The 21,818-nt window shown below is 42.3% G+C and overlaps 1 pseudogene; it reads left to right on the plus strand.

Annotated features, from left to right (window-relative positions):
* Positions 1–4,375: 4,375 nt before the first annotated feature.
* LOC115506059 lies at positions 4,376–5,837 on the plus strand (annotated as a pseudogene).
* Positions 5,838–21,818: the final 15,981 nt, after the last annotated feature.

Below are 21,818 nucleotides of genomic sequence, written 5' to 3' on the forward strand. Positions count from 1 at the left end.
TTTCAGTGCACCGATCACCCAGATTTGGTTTCATACCAAGCGTGCTTTTCTATTTCAAAATTTATCTAAATGTGTCTTAATCCAAACGTCGTTTGTCTTTCATTAAACCAGCTTCCCACTCGCTGCGGAAAATCATATCGTTGTTATTCCATTCTACTAAAATAAAAATTATAAATACCATGCTCTTCTCTCATATGCAACCTTTTTAAGTCCTAGTTGTGTCTTCTTTGAAAATTTTTTTAATGTGTATTTATTTTTGAGAGACAGAGCACAAGTGGGGTAGAGGCAGAGAGAGAGAGAGACACAGAATCTGAAGCAGGCTCCAGGCTCTGAGCCGTCAGCACAGAGCCCGACACGGGGCTCGAACCCACGAACTGTGAGATCATGACCTGAGCAGAAGTCAGACGTTCAACCGACTGAGCCACCCAGGCGCCCCTGTGTCTTATTTGGAAGTGATCGACTTATTTGCCACTTTGTGTGAGGCCCTTTTCTCTATGAGGTTATAGTACCAGAATAGCCTCCCAGGAGGCTACCTTGATTCCAGACTGCATCCAGGGTGACAAAAAAAATTCTACAACTCCAAGGTCTCAATGGCCTTTCTCTGACCCCAAAATGATTCCCATCATTTATTGAATTAAAGCCAAAATACTCACTTCGAAGAGCTTTGAGGAACTTCCATAATCATCCCCACCTTTTCTTTTGGTTCATTGCTATCTCTGGCGATTGTGCCTCTAATTATCCTTATGTTCCAATTTAGAGATTGGCTTTTGTTTGCATTAAATTTGTAAGCTCTTGGGGACAGGGCTATGTAACGGGATGCAAGATAAATATCCAACAAAAACAATAACTTTCCTACATAACGGCGATAACCGGTTCTAAAATGTAATAGGAAAAAATCCCATTTCTAACACCAAAGCAATACTATACCTAGGAATGTAACTAAAGATAAACAGGTGAAGCCTTTATAAAGAACCCTTTATTGAAGGACAGCAAAGAGAACTAGAAAAAATAGAGACATACCATTGATACCCTAGGAGTCTTGATACGCTAAAAAAGTCAACATTTCCCAAATCAGTTTGTCAATCTAAATCAGACTCAAAAAGATTCTATAATTTGACAAGCTGTTTCCAGCTCGTTAAGGAAATAAAGCCAATGGCAAGAACTACCTAAACACTCTTAGGGGAAAAAAAAAAAAAAAAATATATATATATATATATATATATATATATATATATAATCTAGATTAACTTGCTGTAGCAGATAATCAAACATTTTATAATTATTCAATAATTAAAAGAGTGTTGTCTTGGCACAGCAATAGGAAAATAATAAAAGTGAGTCAAGAAGCAGAATGAGGGGGCGCCTGGGTGGCTCCGTCGGTTAAGCGTCCGACTTCGGCTCAGGTCACCATCTCGCGGTCCGTGAGTTCGAGCCCCACGTCGGGCTCTGGGCCGATGGCTCAGAGCCTGGAGCCTGCTTCCAATTCTGTGTCTCCCTCTCTCTCTGCCCCTCCCCCGTTCATGCTCTGTCTCTCTCTGTCTCAAAAATAAATAAACGTTAAAAAAGAAATTAAAAAAAAAAAGAACCAGAATGAGGTATAATAGTGTGAAACATAAGAAAGCTGCATTTCAAACTGATAAAGAAAAGATGGGCTGTTACATGTCTAAGAATCTTGTAATGTCGTCTATAAGACAGAATATCAAGTAAATTAAAATCTAAACATGAATCACCGAGACTAGCGATTCTGAAACTGTGATAATGGCAAAACAATTTGGAAAAGACTGCATGGTTATCACAGTCGAAGTACTTAAATAAAGTATAACACAGCACTGTGCACCAACATTTAAGGTACGCTGACTTGCCCTGACATTTAAAGTTTCCAAGAAACTAAGAAGAATAAGGTAGACTTATTTGGCCTGACATTTAAAGTTTCTGAGCCATACTGCTGCATGGAAAAAGTAAGTGAAATGAACAGACCTAACTCCTGATCTTATGTTTTTATAATGAGAGATACGGACACATGTAAGTAGCGGAAAAGCGCCGTTGCCTAGTAGTGGAGATGGCATTCCTAAAAAACATGCTAACTTTTCAAAGGAAAACATGTATAGATTTGGTCACATAAAAATGTAAAGCCTCTCCAGGTCAAAATAACCCACACACAAAATTAAAACTCAAGTCATATCTAAAAGAAGTATTTTAAAGTGTATAACAGATGAAAGATAAATGGTCATAACATATGAAGAACCATTATGAATAAGAAAAACACCAACAACCCAATAGAAAAATGGGCATCTGCGGGGCGCCTGGGTGGTTCGGTCAGTTAAGCATCAAACTTCGACTCAGGTCACGATCTCGCGGTTCGTGGGTTCGAGCCCCACATCGGGCTCTGGTGCTGACAGCTCAGAGCCTGGAGCCTGCTTCGCATTCTGTGTCTCCATCTCTCTCAGTCCCTCCCCTGCCTCTCTCTCTCAAAAATAAATAAACATTAAAGAGAGAGAGAGAGAGAGAGACCTGAGAGAGAAACGACCATATGAGGACACAGCAAGAAGGAAACCATCTGCGAGGCAAGGAGAGAGGCTTCAGGAGAGACCAACTCTGCCAACATCTTGATCTTGGACTTCCAGCCTCTAGAACTAGGAGAAAACAGATTCCGCTGTTTAAGCCGCCCCATCTGTCGTATTTGTTATGGCAGCCGTAGGAAACTAATACACACAGTAAGGACTAACCCTAGTTTTTAGGAAACTAACACACGCAATAAGGATTTTAGGAAGATGTCCACCCATCTGAAAATAGAGGTGGCTTCTGGAGCTCTAGAATGAGAGGGGAGAAAGGAAAGAAGTTACAAAGCATATATATGCACTTTCTATATGCTTTCATATTGCTAGAGATGTCAGGGCAGACATTTTTTTTTTTTTTCGCAATCATAAAAGAAAAGAAAAAGGAAAGAATATCACTCTGGCAAGTAGGGGAACATTCATCGATGGTACGCAAAGTGATACTTTAATCCATTACACAATTTTTTAAACGGGAGAAAGCAGACAGTACGTTTTGAGATCAGTTACGCAGGAACCTCATAGACTTTATATATGGGGTGCATATTTTTTGCAAAGACTTAAAATATCACTTCTATTTTCAGAAGGTACATTCTCACAAAAAAGAAAACTCGCCAGCAAGTCTAATTTTAAGCCTGAGAACCCTAGGAGAAGTCTGTGGTCTCGGTTTCCTCTGCTTCATTTCCACTGCTGCGATCAGCCGGCACCACGTTTTGCAAAATCTAGGTTACTCAGAATTAAACAAACACTACACACATGAAACCAGAAACACCCGCACCCCATAAAGGACAGCAGAATCCACAACAAAACTCTCCTGACTTCATCACACACAGCTCTTCCTACCACTGCCGGAACACAGATTCTGATAGATTCTCTTACTGGACAGTTGACCCCAAGGCGTCGCTTTTTGCCTGAGTGGCGAATCGACAGATTCAAGAAAAAGGAGCAGAGGGATGAAGAAGTTGTCATTTCTCCCAACTCTACGACAGCTGGCAACTCTAAATTGTGGGCTAGAAGCGTAAAAATTCCACTCGTAAAAACTCCACTCAAAATACCTCGAAGCCAAATTTTGACCAGAGTTGCCTCCTTATGTTCCACGGCCACCCTCCACCCCCAGCCCACCCCGCCTGGTGACTAGAGTTTGGGACCCAGCAGGTGTTATATCTTCGTTAAACTGAACCTTACTATGTTATTTGTGCCAATGGAAAATCTTGATCTCTTCAGGTCAACTGCCCGTGCCACCTTAACATTCAAAATCATAAAACAAGTGAAACAGTGAAAAGTATAAAAAGGATGCAAACCATTTTAAATCTTTTCGGTGCGCCTGGGTGGCTCAGTTTGTTGAGCGACCCACTTTGACTTTGATCTCACAGTTCCTGAGTTCGGGCCCCACATCAGGCTTACTACTGTCAGCACAGAGCCCCCTTTGGGTCTTGTCCACCCTCTCTCTGTCCCTGCCCCGACTTGTGCTCTCTCTCTCAAAAATAAATAAACATTTAAAAAATGAAAACAAAATGACAAAAATAAAATAAAATCTTCTTTTAGTATAAAATCAACTTACATGTTTTTAACAGTACCCTCTGGGGGGCAGGGGTGACTTTCTTCCTTTTCTACCATCACTCCATGGGGAAAGAATTAAGATTGTGTTTGACATTTAAAGCGCAGAAAACATTTTGAGAGCTTGATCTACATGGGATATTGTGCAAGAAAATGGAAGGGGGAAAGCCCTCCAGGATCCAGCTGATAATGGAGTAAGGCTGTCAATAAAAAGAAAGGTACACGCAAGTTGATAATTCGAGTGGCAACAATACTACAAAGGTGTGATGCGGGTAAGGACAGGTGCTCTATTCTTCTTGGAAAATAAGGGCTTGGGAGGAGATGCACAGACGCCTTCATTTCGGTGGGGAGGAGAGAATTCTGCAAGCACCTTGAGTAAAGCTTGCCAGGCAGAAGGAGCAGCTCGCAAAAAGGCGGAGGTAAGAGCAGGTTGGGTTCGGTGGGGACAAGAAGCGCTCACGGCTGGCATCCAGCCCGGGGGAGACCACTGACCGCACTTGGCCTGGGAAAAGACGGGGGACGTGATGCCTGTGCAGTCCTTTCCCTCATCACAAACCAACCGAGGGAGCCCAGTGTCTTCGAGCCTCTCCTCGGCGCCCCTGAACCATGGGACCTAAGCGTGGGGACCCGCTACCTCCCTCCCCTCTGACCGCGCCCTCGAGGGCAGGTTCCGTTGAACACACCGGGCTTTGGAGAAGTTACCTGAACATCGCACAGCCTCAGAAGCACCACGAGTCACTTCAGGACCGGTGCCCCAGGCTCCTGGATTAGGGCCACCAAAGGTGCAACCCCTTATCAGGAGAGAGAAACAAGGTGTCAGCCGGCTGGCAGGCAGGTGCCTTGGGACACCCCAGATCCCCAAAGGCTCTCTTGATCTTTGACCCATGAGCCTTCTGTGTACATGTATGTGCATGTAGGGCACATTTCCAATTGCTCACAGTTTCAAAAGTAACCTAACGAATCGTCACTCAACGCTAGTTAGATGATTTCGGTGAAAATCCGTGGGTTTTCACTAACGGGTGGGAATCACTGCCCTTCTGGCCTTTGGCTGCTGGTTGATAGGGAGTTAGTGGCTTTATTAGGGAAGCACCTCACTTAGTTAGCCTTGCTTGCATGCCACGCTGGGTTAGATCCTGCGAAGAAAACAAGGACTGAGCTCAGAGGAAAAGAGAGCCCACCTGCTGGAAATAGTTTTTGACATAAAAAGTAAATTTCGGTTAAAGACATGGAGAAGGCTGTTCCCAAACAGAAAGGGATTGCTGCTCTGTCAGAAGTCCTTTCAAGCTTAGTTGATGACGGTGTGGTTGTCTGGGAGAGGATCGGAACGTCCAACGATTATTGGGCTTTTCGAAGTAAAGCTCTTCCTGGAGGAAATGTAAGTAGGAGGTTCTGGAATCTCAGTTATCCGAGAGACATCGTAAGCACCCAGACCTACCAAACAGCATCCGGAAACTAACATGAGTTGGCAGGAGCCAACCATGCTAGAAAAAGAGCTTTTTTTCCTTTTTAACTTTGAGACCAAAGGGAATAGCTAAGGGCAGCAGTAGAAAAATAACAAAGAATGTGACCCGGAAGTCAGAGAGGAAACACACCAAGAAAATAAAGTAGCCAAAGAAGCTGTTAACAGATGGAGCGATCGCATATTTGCAAAACTCTTGGGCCAAAAGAGAATTTGGATTTGAAAAAAATAAATTGACAACAAAATTTTGGGATTCGAGGGTACTCTGACGAAAAGCGTTGAAATATTCGATGTTGGTGAAGGCGCTTGTGAGTATGTATATTTTTATTTCACCCAATTAAGTGTACTGAATTGTCATTTACCTAAAACTGTGTTTATCATTTTACTAATTTTAAATAAAGTAAAAAGCGTAAAACAAAAAAATCTCTCCTCCTCGCCTCCTGCTTCATAGCGCTTTTATTATTTCTTTCATATTGTCTTAGCTTTCGGGTCTCACTTTACCTGTGTGGCCCCATCCTCTACCAACCCACACCCTTTCCAGGCGTTCTCCCCTTTGCAGAGGACTGTTTTTGTACTAACAACATGGCACACACTGGGTGACCAAGGGAGACTTGTCTGCTCCGGCTAAAGTGCTCTCCTCAGCTCATCGTCTAACAGGACTCCAGCCCCAAGTGGTCTGAACATCAGATGGTATGTGTTCTGTTAAGATATTTGGACGGGAGCATAGAGGCCACCGAGATCTACAGACACAGCACTCTGGGAACCAGATGAATAGATCCAAAGGGGCCAAAGCCAGAGGCTCAATGACGAGCTTGTCTTCAAAGTAGTTTTTATAGGAAAGAGCAACTCATATTCATCTAAGGTAATAGGAATTATTATGAGATATTTGAATGGCGAACGTCTATCTTTTTTTCCTAACCAGGTCTTGTAAGAGTGCAGAGACAGAAAGAGATTTAAGATCACCCCCAGGTAATCACCTGCCCCCCAGCTTTGTGGGATGCTCTTAGTTGAGAGAAGGAACAGAGGGAAAAGAGCAGTTCAGAAAATATGTGCACTTAATTTTAGGCCAGGTGCATTTGAGGTATCTGTAAAATTTTGTCAAAACCATACATCATAGAAATAAGCAAATTATTTTCAATTTGAGCAATATTCTTAGGCAGCTGTGTACCATTACAGCACTGAGCCTTTAAAAACTGTATTATTCACAGTAAAGTTTGGTTTTAAAATGTTAGCTAAGATGGGTACAAGCAGTAATATTGAATGTTAATACAATACCTATTTTTGATTAAAATAATAAATGGTATCTGCCATTGGGAAAATCATTAGCAATTTATTTTTTAAAACTAAAGCTATTATCAAATACCAGCAGTGAAGGAAAACACATCTAGCATTCATGCTGTTGACTTTTTTCCACTTAGTATTAAACATCAAAAGGCAATTAATTTTCTAAAAATTTACTTTATTATGGTTTATGAAAGGAAAAGCAAAATGCTCTATGTAGCCTGAAACACCATGAGTAAGATGCCAGCAATCTCTGGAGACCACATATGCTTCTTCACCGTGAACAGTGATACTAAAATGTGTGCAAAAATTTTCTAGAGGAAAAAAAAAACCAACTTATAAATAATAGCATTGAAAGTTTTCTTGAGTGAAATTTTAGGAAAAACAACTCAAAATATTTTCAACTACAACTACGAAGATCTGAAGGTTATATGGCCAGTATTTTACCAGCCAGGGAAGAAACAAGTCACTAAAATTTTTCTACTTGACTTTGAAAAAAAAAAAAGCGCCCACTATTGAAAGAATACACAGGTGGAAAGTGAGTAAAAACACGCACGCGATTACAATATGTGAAGAACTCACTAAGGGTTCTGCTCTGCGCTTTATGCACAATTATAAAATTTATGCCTCAAAACAACATGTGAGAGGTCTTATTGGTTTTGTTTTACAAATCAATAAACTTCGTCCCAAGGGAGGGCCATTACCTACCCTGAGTTACACCGGCGGGATTTTCAGCAGGTTTATAGGACCCCAACTTGCTTTCATGCGTCCACTGAACAAACATTTCAGTGTCTGCCGAGCGACGGGAACTGCACGAGGCAGAGGATATGGAACAGTGAAAAAACTGGCAAAAAATATATACCTCAGTGGAGCCTGCATCCTAGGGGGAGAACAGCCCATAAACACAAAAATAAGTAAAACAATATGCTATTGGAAGAGAAATGTTGGGCTGCGGGGGGCAACTGGGTGGCTCAGTCAGTTAAGAGTCTGACTCCATTTCAGTTCAGGTCACGATCTCACGGTTCTTGGGATCGAGCCCCACGTCAGCTCCACACTGACAGGACGGAGCCTACTTGGGATTCTTTCCCCTCTCTCTCTGCCCCTCCCCCTGCTCTCTCTCTCTCTCTCTCTTTCTTTCATAAATCTGCTTATTTATTGATTTTTTTTTAATTTTTTTTTTCAACGTTTATTTATTTTTGGGACAAAGAGAGACAGAGCATGAACGGGGGAGGGGCAGAGAGAGAGGGAGACACAGAATCGGAAACAGGCTCCAGGCTCCGAGCCATCAGCCCAGAGCCCGACGCGGGGCTCGAACTCACGGACCGCGAGATCGTGACCTGGCTGAAGTCGGACGCTTAACCGACTTAGCCACCCAGGCGCCCCAGCTTATTTATTGATTTTAAGAAAAATAATAAGTAAACGTTTTCTTTATTTTGAGAAAATAAATAGGCATACTTGTTTATTTTGAGAGAAAGAGCACATGTGCGAGTGCCCACGAGTGGGGGAGGGGCAGAGAGCGAGGGAAAGAGAGAGTCCCAAGCAGGCTCTGCACCGTCAGCGTGGAGCCTGACCTGGGGCTCAATCCCACAAACTGTGAGATCCTGACTCGAGCTGAAATCAAGAGTCAGGCATTTAGCCGACTGAGCCGCCCAGGGGCCCCAATAAATAACCATTAAACATTTTAATGTTTACTTATTTTTGAGAGAGAGAGAGAGAGACAGAGCGTGAATTGGAGAGAGGCAAAGAGAGAGGGAGACACAGAATCCAGAGCAGGCTCCAGGCTCCGAGCTGTCAGCCCAGGGCCCCACGCGGGGCTCGAACTCACGGACCGTGAGATTGTGACCTGAGTTGAAGTCTGACATTTAACTGACTGAGACACCCAGGCGCCCCTAAAAAACATTTTTTTAAAAAAGAAGAAGATCAATACTTGGGAGAAAAAATAAAGTGAAGCAGTGGGACAGCCAGTGCCACAGGTCGGACGGGCTGAGGCTTTAAAAGGGACAGTATGGGAAGGCTTCATCATGAAGGTGACAACTGAACAAAGACTTAGAAACGCTGATTGAGAACAGGTGTCATGGGGACATGTGGGGGAGGAGCAACGCAGGTAGCAGAATGGGAACGTCGCCAAGACACTGAGGTGAAACGTGTCCAGTGGTCAAGGAGCACCAAAGTGGCCAGGAGAAGGAAGGTAGCAACAGTGAAGACAGAGAAGCTTCTGCCCGGAGGTCGTTTGATGTTGGAGGGCTTGAGCAGGGGGACGACACGCCCAGAATTCAGCTATGAAGTGACACTCTAGATGACAGTACGCTGGGGAGAGAGAATGGGGAAAGAGAGCACGCAGGCAGAAGAGTTAAGTGTCCATTAAAATGGTTTGAGGAAGAGGACAGCGGTGGCTTAGACCAGGGCATAGGAGTGGAGGAGTGACAAGTGTCAGTGGGTATTTTGAAGGTAGAGCCAAGAGAATTTTCCTGATGACTGAATTTGAAGTGTGAGAGCAAAAGGGAAGAATCACGGATAACTTGGAATTTGGAGCCAAGCCAATTGGAAGATCAAGTTGCCAGATGCAGGAGAGTTTGGAGAATCAAGAGTGCGATTTGGACAGATTTTGAAGATTTCACCTAGAACACTGGATACATGATCAGATATTGGAGGACGGGACTGAGCTGAAGGTAAATATTTGGGAATAGATACTGTAGAGCTGATACCTAATGCCATGAACCTGGCTGTGATACAGATGAGGCCCAAAGAGGAGGGTCAGCAGGGGAGAAGAGAGGAAGAAGAGCACAAGATTCTGGAGGAAACCCAAGTAAAGACAAAGCTTCAAGGATCAGAAGTAACGAGTTGCATCCGTGTCCTCTGCTAGAGCAGGTGGGAACAGGAAAAGGCCACTGGTTTCGCATATTGCGGTTTTGGGGGCCCGTGAATAAAGCAGTCTCCGGGCAGGGGTGGAAATAAACACTTTCAAGTGGTTTAAGAGACAATGGCAAAAAAGGGACTGGAACGAACACGGATGCAAAAACCCTCAACAAAATATTAGCAAATCCAATCCAACAATATACAAAAAGAATTGTACGCCATTACCAAATGAGATTTATTCCAGGTATGCAAGATTGGTTCAACATTTGAAAATCGATGTAATAATAGAATACATCACATCGACGTGTTGAACATGCAAAATAACGTGATTATCGTATCAATAGATGCAGAAAAAGCATTTGACAAAATCTTACCCCCATTCACGATAAAAGTTCTCGGTAAACTATGGACAGAGGGGGATCTTCTTCAACTTGATAAGGGATATCTACCAAAAACCTACAGCTAGCATCATAATTAATGGTAAGAAACTCAATGCTTTCCCACTGAGATCAGGAACGATGAAAGGATGTCTCCTTCCAACACTCCTGTTCAACATCAAACTGAAGTTCTAGCTAATGTAACAAGACAAGAAAAGGAAATAAAAGGACACAATTTGGAAGGAAGCAAAGGAACTGAGGATGGTAAGGAGGTAACTCTTGGGTGGTAGCTGGAGAAGAGGTGGCCTCAAGAGAAGTTTATTTGTGTTTTAAAGATGAGGGGAGTAACTAAGTATGAAAAGAATCATTGATGCTACGGAGAAGAGAATTGCTGAAGAAACGCCCCTAATCAAGCCACCAAAGTGTTATGAACCATGTGTGTATGGCAATTTTGTCATCACTGGCTGTTTTTTAAACATGAGCCTCTGTAAGGATCTCTCTCTCTCTCTCTCTCTCTCTCTCCCTCTTTCTCTCTGTATTTCTTTCTTACTGTCACTTTTTTTTTCTTTTTGGACATATCTCTAGTATTTTTTTTAACCCAAGACAGAAGTAAATTTGGAAATTATGTCTTCTATAAGTATACTGACAATGACAATTTTATGATGGGTATCGTGGTAATCCTATGCAAGTCTTTTTAAAAATATCTTATGCAAAACTGGGAAAAAAATGTTATAATTGCCTTTAGTGTATAACATACATGAAAAAAATTTAATTTTATTCAACTAACAGAACCACTTTCACACTATATTTTTTGTTTTAATTTTTTTAATGTTTATTTATTTTTGAGACAATGCGAGAGACAGAGTGCAAGCAGTGGAGGGGCAGACAGAGGGAGACACAGAATCAGAAACAGGCTCCAGGCTCTGAGCGGTCAGCCCAGAGTCCGACACGGGGCTCGAACTCACGAACCGTGAGATCATGACCTGAGCCGAAGTCAGATGCTTAACCGACTGAGCCACTCAGTCGCCCCATTTTCACACTATACTTTAAAAATCTTTCTCCGTCAATCCAACCTCTGCCACACCTGTATCTCTAACCCATCTCTAGCTTCAGATTTTTTTTTTAATTTTATTTCCAAGAATGTGGCATGAATTACACAGATGTTCCCTGTTTATTGCTACCCATGTGTGACAACTGAACCAGATTGGAAAGCACTATTTTCTGTTTCTTTCGTTTACATCATAGAATGAAGCCTGTTAATCAATAATATTATCTGGAATCGTATTTCTGATAATATATTGATATAAGTCTATATTGGTACAATATATATAAATACACACACACACGCTAAAATATTTTTAATTAACAAGAGGAAATAGATCAAAATAGATCTAATCACGTAGATACAAATCACAGAATCTTGTAAAGAGCTTATCTTTACCTTTTAAATAACTCCTTCCCTCCCATTAAATCGTTACCCAATCTACTAAAGAGCGCAAAATTGACTGACTGAGGGTCTACCTCCCCGCCCTATCAGATACAATTAGAAAACGTTTTAAAACAGAGGCAGGACCGAGGAGGGAAAGCAGTAAGCCCTGGGTAACCTCTACACTGAATAATTAATGACCACTAAAAAGCAACTGTGTTTGGAGAAAGCTAATGTTCAGATCCCAAGGCCTGTATTTCTTTATTGACTTTGCCAGTGGCTCGCTGTCTGAACGTTGACAGGCGACCAGCCTGTCTAGGCCTCCATTTCTTCACATATATAACGAGGGGATCAAAATAGAACTTCTGATTCTAAAACTTCATAATTCTATACCGGCATTATTGCCATTCGGAGCAATGTTTGAGGTTATACATGAGTGAACTCCGGTTTTGTATACATATTTTAAACTCAGGGTAGCATTTTTATATTCAAATTTGACATTACTGAAGGCTTTATTTCCCATGACCTTATTCTCTATGCAAATGGACTGACTCATGGATGTATTGGACTGATGTGACACTTTTGGGTTCCTCTGTGCAGGGGAGGCTCGAATATTTACACCTTTTCCTTCCTCCCCAGAACCAGTAAGCTCGGAAGATTTAGTAATAACAAGAGACCATTTTCACACAACAATCATGAGAATGGAAATAGTGACATTGTCCCCAGGGGACCTCCAGGGGCTGTAGCACAAACAAAAGGTTTAGTCTGCCTTTCCAGCAAAGGGATCCTAAATATAATATCTCAGGTTTTGTCTATTGGTATAGCAGACTGGAAAGAAAATCAAATCAAAATGAAACACAAAACTCATTACAGGTGAAAGGCGAGGCTGAGACGAAGGCATTTCTGAAATAAGTAACAAAACGCAGGTGCGTGGTTTATAAACATTTACTTTTCTCAGGAGATAGAATCAAGACCACAACAGATAACAAAAATGCAAATCAGCACGCTAGGCCAGTAAACATCTGAAGAAAGAACAATATTTGTTTTCAGGTTCTCATGAGCTGCTGGAAAATGTTAGCAAAAATAGCAAACTTCTTCTTGGCCCAGCACTTTTAAAAACAGCCCACTTTTAAAAATGCCTGCTCCTCGCGAGGGACCCGTGAAGGGTTTGACTCCATCGTGAACAAAATGGGAATTGGTGAATGGGTTTCAATCATCATGACCGACATCAACTAACACACACATCATCCTCTGTAGATGAGTAGTTAAAACTCCTAATGTATTTATGCCATTTTTTAAGTTATAAAAAACATTACGAGCATTACCTTGTTGCATCATTCATTCATTTCGATCATGTTTGTAAGAGTACTGTATTGCTGTGCTCCGGCCCTTTACGAGACACCAGGGAATCAGTAATGAGTGAGATGAGAAGTGCCATTATCCTTGCAGAGCTGACACTTGACAAATTCTCAAACCAGTTTTCTGAGTTTGGCAGAGTAAGTGGTCTTGTCTGTGGTTTACAGAGGAAGAAACTGGTAAGCAGCAGAGTCCGGACCTAAACTCAGGCCTTCAATTCCAAGGTCCAAACGACTTACGCTAGATTCTTCATGATGTAAAAGGCAGACCAGAGGCTGAAACAGCATGACCGATGAGAGCCACGAAACAGATATTACATGACATATTTGCAGTGTGATTTTAATGACAATGCCTCATCGATAGCCAAGGCTGAGTTTAGGCTCCCAGTAAACGCTGATGAATAAAAAAGACACGAAGTAAGGTGTTCACTTCAGGGGAAACTGGGAAAGGGTATACGGGAATTCTCTGTGCTATCTTTGCAACTTTTCTGTAATTCTGAAAATATTCCAAAATAAAAAAGTTTAATTTTAAGAAGGGCATATGAGGGTGCCTGAGTGGCTCAGTCAGTTGAGCGTCGGACTCCTGATTTTCAGCTTAGGTCACGATCCAGGGTCGTGGGATCGAGCACCACGTCAAGCTCCATGCTGAGCGTGCAGCCTGCTTAAGATTCTTTCTTGGGACTCTTTTTTTTTTTTTTTCAACGTTTATTTATTTTTGGGACAGAGAGAGACAGAGCATGAACGGGGGAGGGGCAGAGAGAGAGGGAGACACAGAATCGGAAACAGGCTCCAGGCTCTGAGCCATCAGCCCAGAGCCCGACGCGGGGCTCGAACTCCCGGACCGCGAGATCGTGACCTGAGCTGAAGTCGGACGCTTAACCGACTGCGCCACCCAGGCGCCCCTCTTGGGACTCTTAAATACAGAGAACAAGCTGAGGGTTGATGGGGGTGAAGGGCGGGGGACAGGCAAAATGGGTGATGGGCATTGAGGGGGGCACTTGTCGGGATGAGCACCGGCTGTTGTACGTAAGTGATGAACCATAGGAATCTACTGCTGAAGCCAAGAACACATTGTACATATTGTATGTTAGCTGACCTGACAATACATTTTAAAAAAAGAAACAGAAAAAAGATTCTCTCTTGGGGCACCTCGGTGGCTCGGTCTATTAAGTGTCCCACTCTTGATTTTGGCTCAGGTCACGATCTCTTGGTTCATGAGATCCAGTCCATGCCTGCACGGACAGTGCACAGAGCCTGCCAGGGATTCTCTATCTCCCTCTGTCTCTCTGCCCCTCCCGCCCTTACACGTGTGCACGCGTGCACTCTCTCTCTCTCTGGCTGTCTCTCAAAATAAATTTAAAAAAAAAGGTTCTTTCTCTCCCTCTGCCCCTCTCCCTGGCTCACACGCTCTCTCTCTAAAATAAAAAAAAAAAAAAATTACAAGTTAAAAAAAATTAAAAAATAAAACAAAAGACAAGAAATAGCAAGTCTTGGAGGGGTTGTGGTGAAAAGGGAACCCTCATGCATTGTTGGTGGGAATGTAAATTGGTACGGCCACTATGGAAAACAGCAGGCAGTTTCCTCAAAGATCAAAAATATAGGGCGCCTGGGTGGCGCAGTTGGTTAAGCGTCCGACTTCAGCCAGGTCACGATCTCGCGGTCCGTGAGTTCGAGCTCCGCGTCAGGCTCTGGGCTGATGGCTCAGAGCCTGGAGCCTGTTTCCGATTCTGTGTCTCCCTCTCTCTCTGCCCCTCCCCCGTTCATGCTCTGTCTCTCTCTGTCTCAAAAATAAATAAAACGTTGGGGGAGCCTGGGTGGCGCAGTTGGTTAAGCGTCCGACTTCAGCCAGGTCACGATCTCGCGGTCTGTGAGTTCGAGCCCCGCGTCGGGCTCTGGGCTGATGGCTCAGAGCCTGGAGCCTGTTTCCGATTTCTGTGTCTCCCTCTCTCTCTGCCCCTCCCCCGTTCATGCTCTGTCTCTCTCTGTCCCAAAAATAAATAAACGTTGAAAAAAAAAAATTTTTTTTTTTAAATAAAATAAAATAAAACGTTGAAAAAAAAATTTTTTTTAAAAATACAACTACCGTATGATCCAACTATTTCACTTCTGGATATTTATCTGAAGAAAATGGACTCTAATTTGAAAAGGTTTATGCACCCACCATGTTTATGGATATGAATGATATGTTTATGTTTATGTATATGCACCCACGATGTCTATGTTATTGACAATTGCCGTGATATGGAAACAACCTAAGTGCTCGTCGATAGATGAATGGATAACGAGTGATGTACATACACAGTGGAAACCTACTCAGCCATCAAAAAGGAGGGAAATCTGGCCATTTGTGACAACATGGATGAACCTTGAGGACATTATGCTAAGTGAGATAGGGTGGACAGAGAAAGACAAATATATGATACCACCGAAATGTGGAATCTAAAAACAAACAAAACTCATGGATACAGTGAACAAACTGGTGTTGTCACAAAGGAAGAGAGATGGGGTTGGAAAGGGTGAAGGGGGTCAAGTGTATGGTGACATATGGTAAGTAGACGTACTGTGGTGATTATTTTGTAGTACAGTAAAACCTTGGATTGCAAGTAGCTGGTTCTGTGAGTGTTCTGCAAGATGCGCAAACATTTCTAATAATTTTTAACTTGATAAACGAGCCATGTCTTGCAATATGAATAGTATGTGACGACGAATGTCACGTGATCACCACTGACCCAGTGGTTCTTTTCTCTCTCTGTCCCTCTTTCTCTCTCTCTCTCTCTCTCTACGGGATTGTGAGTGATCATCTCCCATGCCCAGATGCTCAGTCTCAGGCCGTGGTGTTTGGCAGAAATCAGTGATTTTTCACAACGTTGGAAAGTGCTCCCAAATGGCCCTAGTGTATTTGCTGTCACTTCAAAGTATCTATGGTTCCTTTGCTTTTCCATAGCAGAGTAAGCTTTGCTTCATTCTCAGTCAGGTTGCCTACAGATATAGACCCTTTGCTGCCTTATTGCCAGTTGCATTCAATACAATAAATGACAAGAGTATATTAATACTGTGCTGTAGTCTACATCCATGTGAGTGTATACAATGGCCCCCATGCAGAAAGAGATTCCGCTGAGCCAATAGGGAGCAGTGATTCCACTAGTCATAGTGAAAGTCGTCCTATATACTAACCCTCCTCTCTTGCCTCCCTTACACCAGCCATGAAGGTTTTCAAAGGCAAATACATCTTTTTTGCAAAAGATGAATAAGTCAGCTTTTTCCCAATGGAAGAGCCCTCGGCCCAATCAGGTTCATCCTAACAGAGCAGGAATACAAGATCAAAAACAACAAAGTCAAGTTAAGGAGGGGGTGGTAAGCCATGGAAGGCACAGAGGGTCTGAGCGAGGAGGCCCATGAAACTGACCGTAGTAAAAAAATACTATAGATGCATATCAGCACACTCCCCAAACACATCTCCTCAGGCCAACCCCATTGTCAAGATTACCACCCCTTCCACCTACCCAGCAGGTTGGCCCCCTGCTGGGCCCAGCACTGGAAGTGGGAGCCCAGCACAGTGCCTCTTCCCTCAGGTACACGATAACCAAGACTTGAGAGAATGCCCTGTGGTTCCCTCACCCTGTGACGAGTTGGGAAAGCACAAGCCCAAGTGATGTGCAGCCCCCCGCTTTGGAGACTCCAGCCCGCTGGGTGGGGGTCCAGTCAGCACCATTTTCCCAGGCCTCCACCCCTTCCCATCGCACCTGCCAACACCAGGTGGCTGATTAGCTAAACTGATAAATAATATTCCCATTTCCAGTAACAGAGTAAAGAAAAAAAAAATGTTTGCCTTCACTCAAACTTTGCCATTTTTAAACTTACTCTCAATGACTTAAAGATGTAATTAACAGGCAAATTTATGAGAGAGGGAAATATTAGGAGCACAAAGGTGTTTCCTGGTCCCTAAATTCACTCCGCATAGGATTTGACTATTTTAGAGCCAACAAAGCGATGCTGGTTCATGTCACGGTGAATCTAACATTTTTGGGTAATTTCTCACAAAGGACTCAGAATGAAAGGAGACTAAGTATACCCAATGTATATATTCATTGAAAATAAACATTTTAATATCTAAAAAATTCTACAGAGCTTCATCTTCCAAAACTGATAATGAAAATGAGCTCAAAGTCCCAGTAAGGAATGCAGTTCCTTAAATCAAGACACCTTGATTTTAGCCCAGCATTTAAATCTCTGGTCTACAGAAGTGTGAGATAAACTTGTGTTCTCTTGAACCACCAAATTTGTGGTGTGTTACACATCAATAGAAAAACTCATGCAACAGTCATACAATATCTAACTGTTTACAGAGGAATTTCCTGACACAAAAATAGAGTAGACTACCCTGTACATAATATGACTCTGAGCTTCTCCAAGGACCGTGCTGAAAATGCCTATACCTTCTCATCTGAAATTGTACTTATTTAGCCCAAGTAAAAATGTTCAACTGTTATCAGTAATTTATATACAAGTATGAATGAGCACTGATTGCCTTCAGTTAGAAGACTCTGATAGAACATGGATAGAAGAGGGATGGATAAAATAATGTAACTACTGTGGCTGGGTCAGGTAATAAGTGGTTGGGGTTCTCTGGAAAAACAGAACCAATAGTGTATAAAAAATATTATTATAAGGCATTGGCTCAGGTGAGAGGTTGAGAGGTCCTACCATCTGTCATCTGCAAGATGGAGACCCAGGAAAACCATTGGTGTAAATATTCCAGTCCAAGTGCAGGTGAAATGAGATGTCCTGGCTCACTCGGTGAGGAGGGGGGGGAGGGGGGATAGCGGGGGGGGGTGGCGGGAAGGGATGAATTCCTTCTTCTTCCACTTTTTGTTCTTCAGCCCTTCAAGACATTGGATGAGACCCACCCACAATTTAAAGGAAAATCTACTAAACCAAGAGTTGAAACGCTAATCTCAGCTAGAAATATTCTCACAGACACACATAGAAATCATGTTTAATTTGGACACCCCATAGCCAGCAAAACTGACATAGAAAATTAACCATCATGGAGACAGTGTGGAAGGATCTCTGGAGCAAAAACCATCTTTGTCACAATTTGATCAAGCGTTAGTTTTAGCGATCAGCCTATCGTGACCAAAGAATGGCAAATGACTCAATGTAACTAACATCAGGGGGTCTTCTGCCATACCTATAAAACCTCTGGAAAACATTTGGTAATATTCTCCACTTTTCTTATTGGTTTTTAAGTAAAAAGATGATTTAGATAAAAAGTAGCATGTTTCAAAAGGCATATTATCCTTATTGAAATGTTGTTTTCTACAATTTTTATGAAGAAATAAATATTTGGATTTGCTACTTCGAGGAAAAAACATGAGTCTTAGGCAAGTTATTTAATGTCTCTAGGCCTCGGTCAGCAAAATGAAAAGGCGACCTATGGAAATATTTGCAAATCATAAATCTGAAAAGGGGTTAATATCCAAAATACACAAAGAACTCATACAACTCAAGAGCAAAAACGAAAACAAAAACAAAACAAAACAAAATCCCAAATAATCCCATTAAAAATTGGGCAGAGGAACTGAATAGACACTTTTCCAAAGATAGTATGCAGGTGGCCAACAGGTACATGAGAAGGTGCTCAACATCACTAGTCATCAGGGAAATGCAAATCAAGATCACAATGAGGTATCACGTCACATCTGTTAGAATGGATATTATCAAAAAGACAAGAAATGACAATTGGGTGTAGATGTGGAGAGAAAGGAACGCTTGTGTACTGTTGGTGGAAATGGCAACTGGTACAATCATTGTGGGAAACAGTATGGGGTTTCCTCAAAAAATTAAAAATAGAACTACTATATGATTCAGCAATTCCAGTTCTAGGTATTTATCCAAATGCAATGAAAACACTAATTTGAAAATGTATCTACACCCCGAGTTTCTTTTACACAATTATCTACAATAGCCCAAGACATGGAAACATCCTAAGTGTCCATCCATAGATGGATGAGAAGATGTATTGTATATATACAATGAAATATTACTCAGCTGTAAAAAAAAAAAAAAAAATGAAGAAAATTCTGCCATTTGTGACAACATGGGTGGACCTCAAGGGCATCATACTAAGTGTAATAGGTAAGGGGAAGACAAATACTTTATGGATATGCAGACTCAAATAAATAAGTAAGTAAATAAACAAACAGACCAAATTAAGAAATCGTAAGTTCACAGATACAGAGAGCAGATTGGACAGATTGATCATTCACAAAGGCAGAGGTGATCAAAAGGTACAAACTCCCAGTTATAAGATAAATAAGTCCTGAGGATGTAATGTACAGCATGGTGACTATAATTAACAATACTATATTATGTATTTGGAAAGTTGCTCAGGGTCGAGCCTGATGCAGGGCTAGGTCCCATGATCCTGGGATCATGACCTAAGCCAAAATCAAGAGTGGGACACTCAACCAACTGAGCCATCCTGGCACCCCTAAACTGCTGTCTTCTCCTCTTACTCTCATAAACCAAGATGCGATGGACACCCTTGTGGTTTTCCCATTATTTTCTATGGTTAAATTTCTAGACTTGAATTTACCCTAGGTCAAAGGACGTTTACTTTTAACATTTTGATGCATGTTGCCAAATTGTTCTCTGGAAAGTTTGTACCAATTTTCACTATCACCATCAGTATATGAGCTAGCCCGTCTAACCAACTCTGATGCTAAATAAAATAACACAAACTTCCACATTGAGATAGTAACATCTATGATCTCTCTCTCTCTGTGTGTCTCTCTCTTATGCATATATACATGAGCACTAGTCCTTCTCAGATAATTTATCTTATCATTTTTTTGTATAATTATATATATATATATATATATATATATATATAATTTTTGGCTAAAAAGAATTTTCAAATGAAGAAACATGTACAGAATGCTCCATATCTCATCAAAATATATGCATAGGGAAATGTATGGAAAAACATCCCCCAAGATATTACTAATGATTATTTTTTTAGAGAGAGAGAGAGAGCACACACGTGCAAGCGGGGGATGGGCAGAGGGAGAGGAAGAGAGAGAATCTTAAGTGGCTCCACAGCCGCATGGCGCCTGACCCGGCACCTGGCGCTGGGTTCCATCTCCCGACGGTGAGATCATGACCTGAGCTGAAATCAACTGTTGGATGCTTAACCCACTGAGCCACCCAGGTCCCCCTAAGGAACGATTAGATAGCGGCAGCCTTCAGGGTGATTTGCGTTTTCGTCTTCACAATTTTTAGTTTCCAAATTTTTAACAGTTCATTATAATGACGCCCTATTGTATAGAAAGAAATGCGCACCATTAAAGAAAAACACTCGGTGATCAATTTTCCATTGAAAGGAATTCTATCCTTTAACGGAAAACCTCTTTGCCGGTTCTTCCTGGGGGAACCTACCCAAGTGCAAGGAGGTGCTAGTGACCACATGAGTCAACAGGAAGTCTTCGCTCCATAAGAACAAGGTGCGGGGCTGCAGAACGAGCATGCGCACTGAAAGCATCCAAAGCAACCAGCCATCAGAGGGGAAAAGTAAGATCGGGCTGTGACTTTTACGAGTGTTTGTCAAAATACCGCATACTGCCTTACCGCCAGTTATAGATGCAAAAGTGAAAAAGAGCCAAATAAATATTCATTCACTGTAATTTAAACACGAGGAAGATTGGGAATCAAATCACTTTATATCTTGGGGAAAAAAACTTCAGTTTGAACACTGCTTGCCTTCTTTTTCTCCTATGACTTACAATATGAGGTAAACATCTTTTCGATGTCATTCTATCTTGATGTCTTTGATGTTTTCCCTTCTAAGCGGATTGGCTTCTGCTATTTTACCCTTTGTGCTTTTGATGCCATGAAACGTCGTCAAGAATTCCTTTAATGTGAAGTTTTTATCAGCATCACTTCCTCTGGGTCCCTGTCGTCCTTCCGCCACACCACGTTGCGCATTAATGTCGTTGATAAGTTCCCCTCACTAAGTTCCTTGGCTGCACACCTCGGTTCTCTCCTTTGGGGACAGTGTTAACATCCCCACAGTCGGGCATACAGTCTGTAATTCAATTTAGGTTCGATCCAAATTTTACTTCCAAGATTAGCAATTTTTGTGTCTTGGGTGCACATTCATCTTTCTTGGCCAATTTCCTTCCTTGAGTATCTATTTTCTCAAAATGGCGCATGGGCTTATCCCTGGGAGACAAAGGAGGCAACACAACCACCCGCTTTACTGTCTGTGTGTGGACTGAATAACAGACGTGCAACGACCTGTCCCCCACTGACTTTGGAAGACGCGGGGTATCACGGGCAGGGGGGTACAACTGTTGCTTATGTAATGACGTGAGCGCCGAAGAGCGAGCAGCTAAGTTGGCACTCTGTCTGGCAATTTGCAGTTAATGCATCCTGGTGACCGAAATTTGAACTGTGCTGTTGGGGGACTGGCTGGTTAAGCTACACCGGGGTAACTGAACATTCATGCATCTTAGAGCCATGCAAAACGAGAAGTGCCTGTATTTGGTCTTGACTTGCATGTGTCAACAATTTGGAGCCGTTTTGGGGAGTGACCAGGACGCAATCCCTGCCTCCTATTCGCCATTTCTATGAAAAATCTTTCCTTGAACCGCTGGCCATCGTGGCTAGATGTCTGCTGATGATCAGCCACCCCTTGGCGCGCATACACGGCCCTCATTTGGCCAATAAGTGCGGAATGTTTACCGTTCTGTGCACAAGGAATACGGTGGGAAATAGCTAGAGACGGCCCCTCACAAACGGAGCCTACAACCTGATCAAGAGACTCAGAAAACAAAATGAACAAATAAAGACATGATTGTTTGACTGTGAAACGTCCTGTGGAAACCATGGAAAAGATGATGTGATAGAAGTAAAGCCAACGTGGAGTGGAGAGAAACTGGGTTAAAGGTGAAA

The sequence above is a fragment of the Lynx canadensis genome, chromosome F2 (assembly GCF_007474595.2).
Source record: "Lynx canadensis isolate LIC74 chromosome F2, mLynCan4.pri.v2, whole genome shotgun sequence".
NCBI lineage: Eukaryota > Metazoa > Chordata > Mammalia > Carnivora > Felidae > Lynx > Lynx canadensis.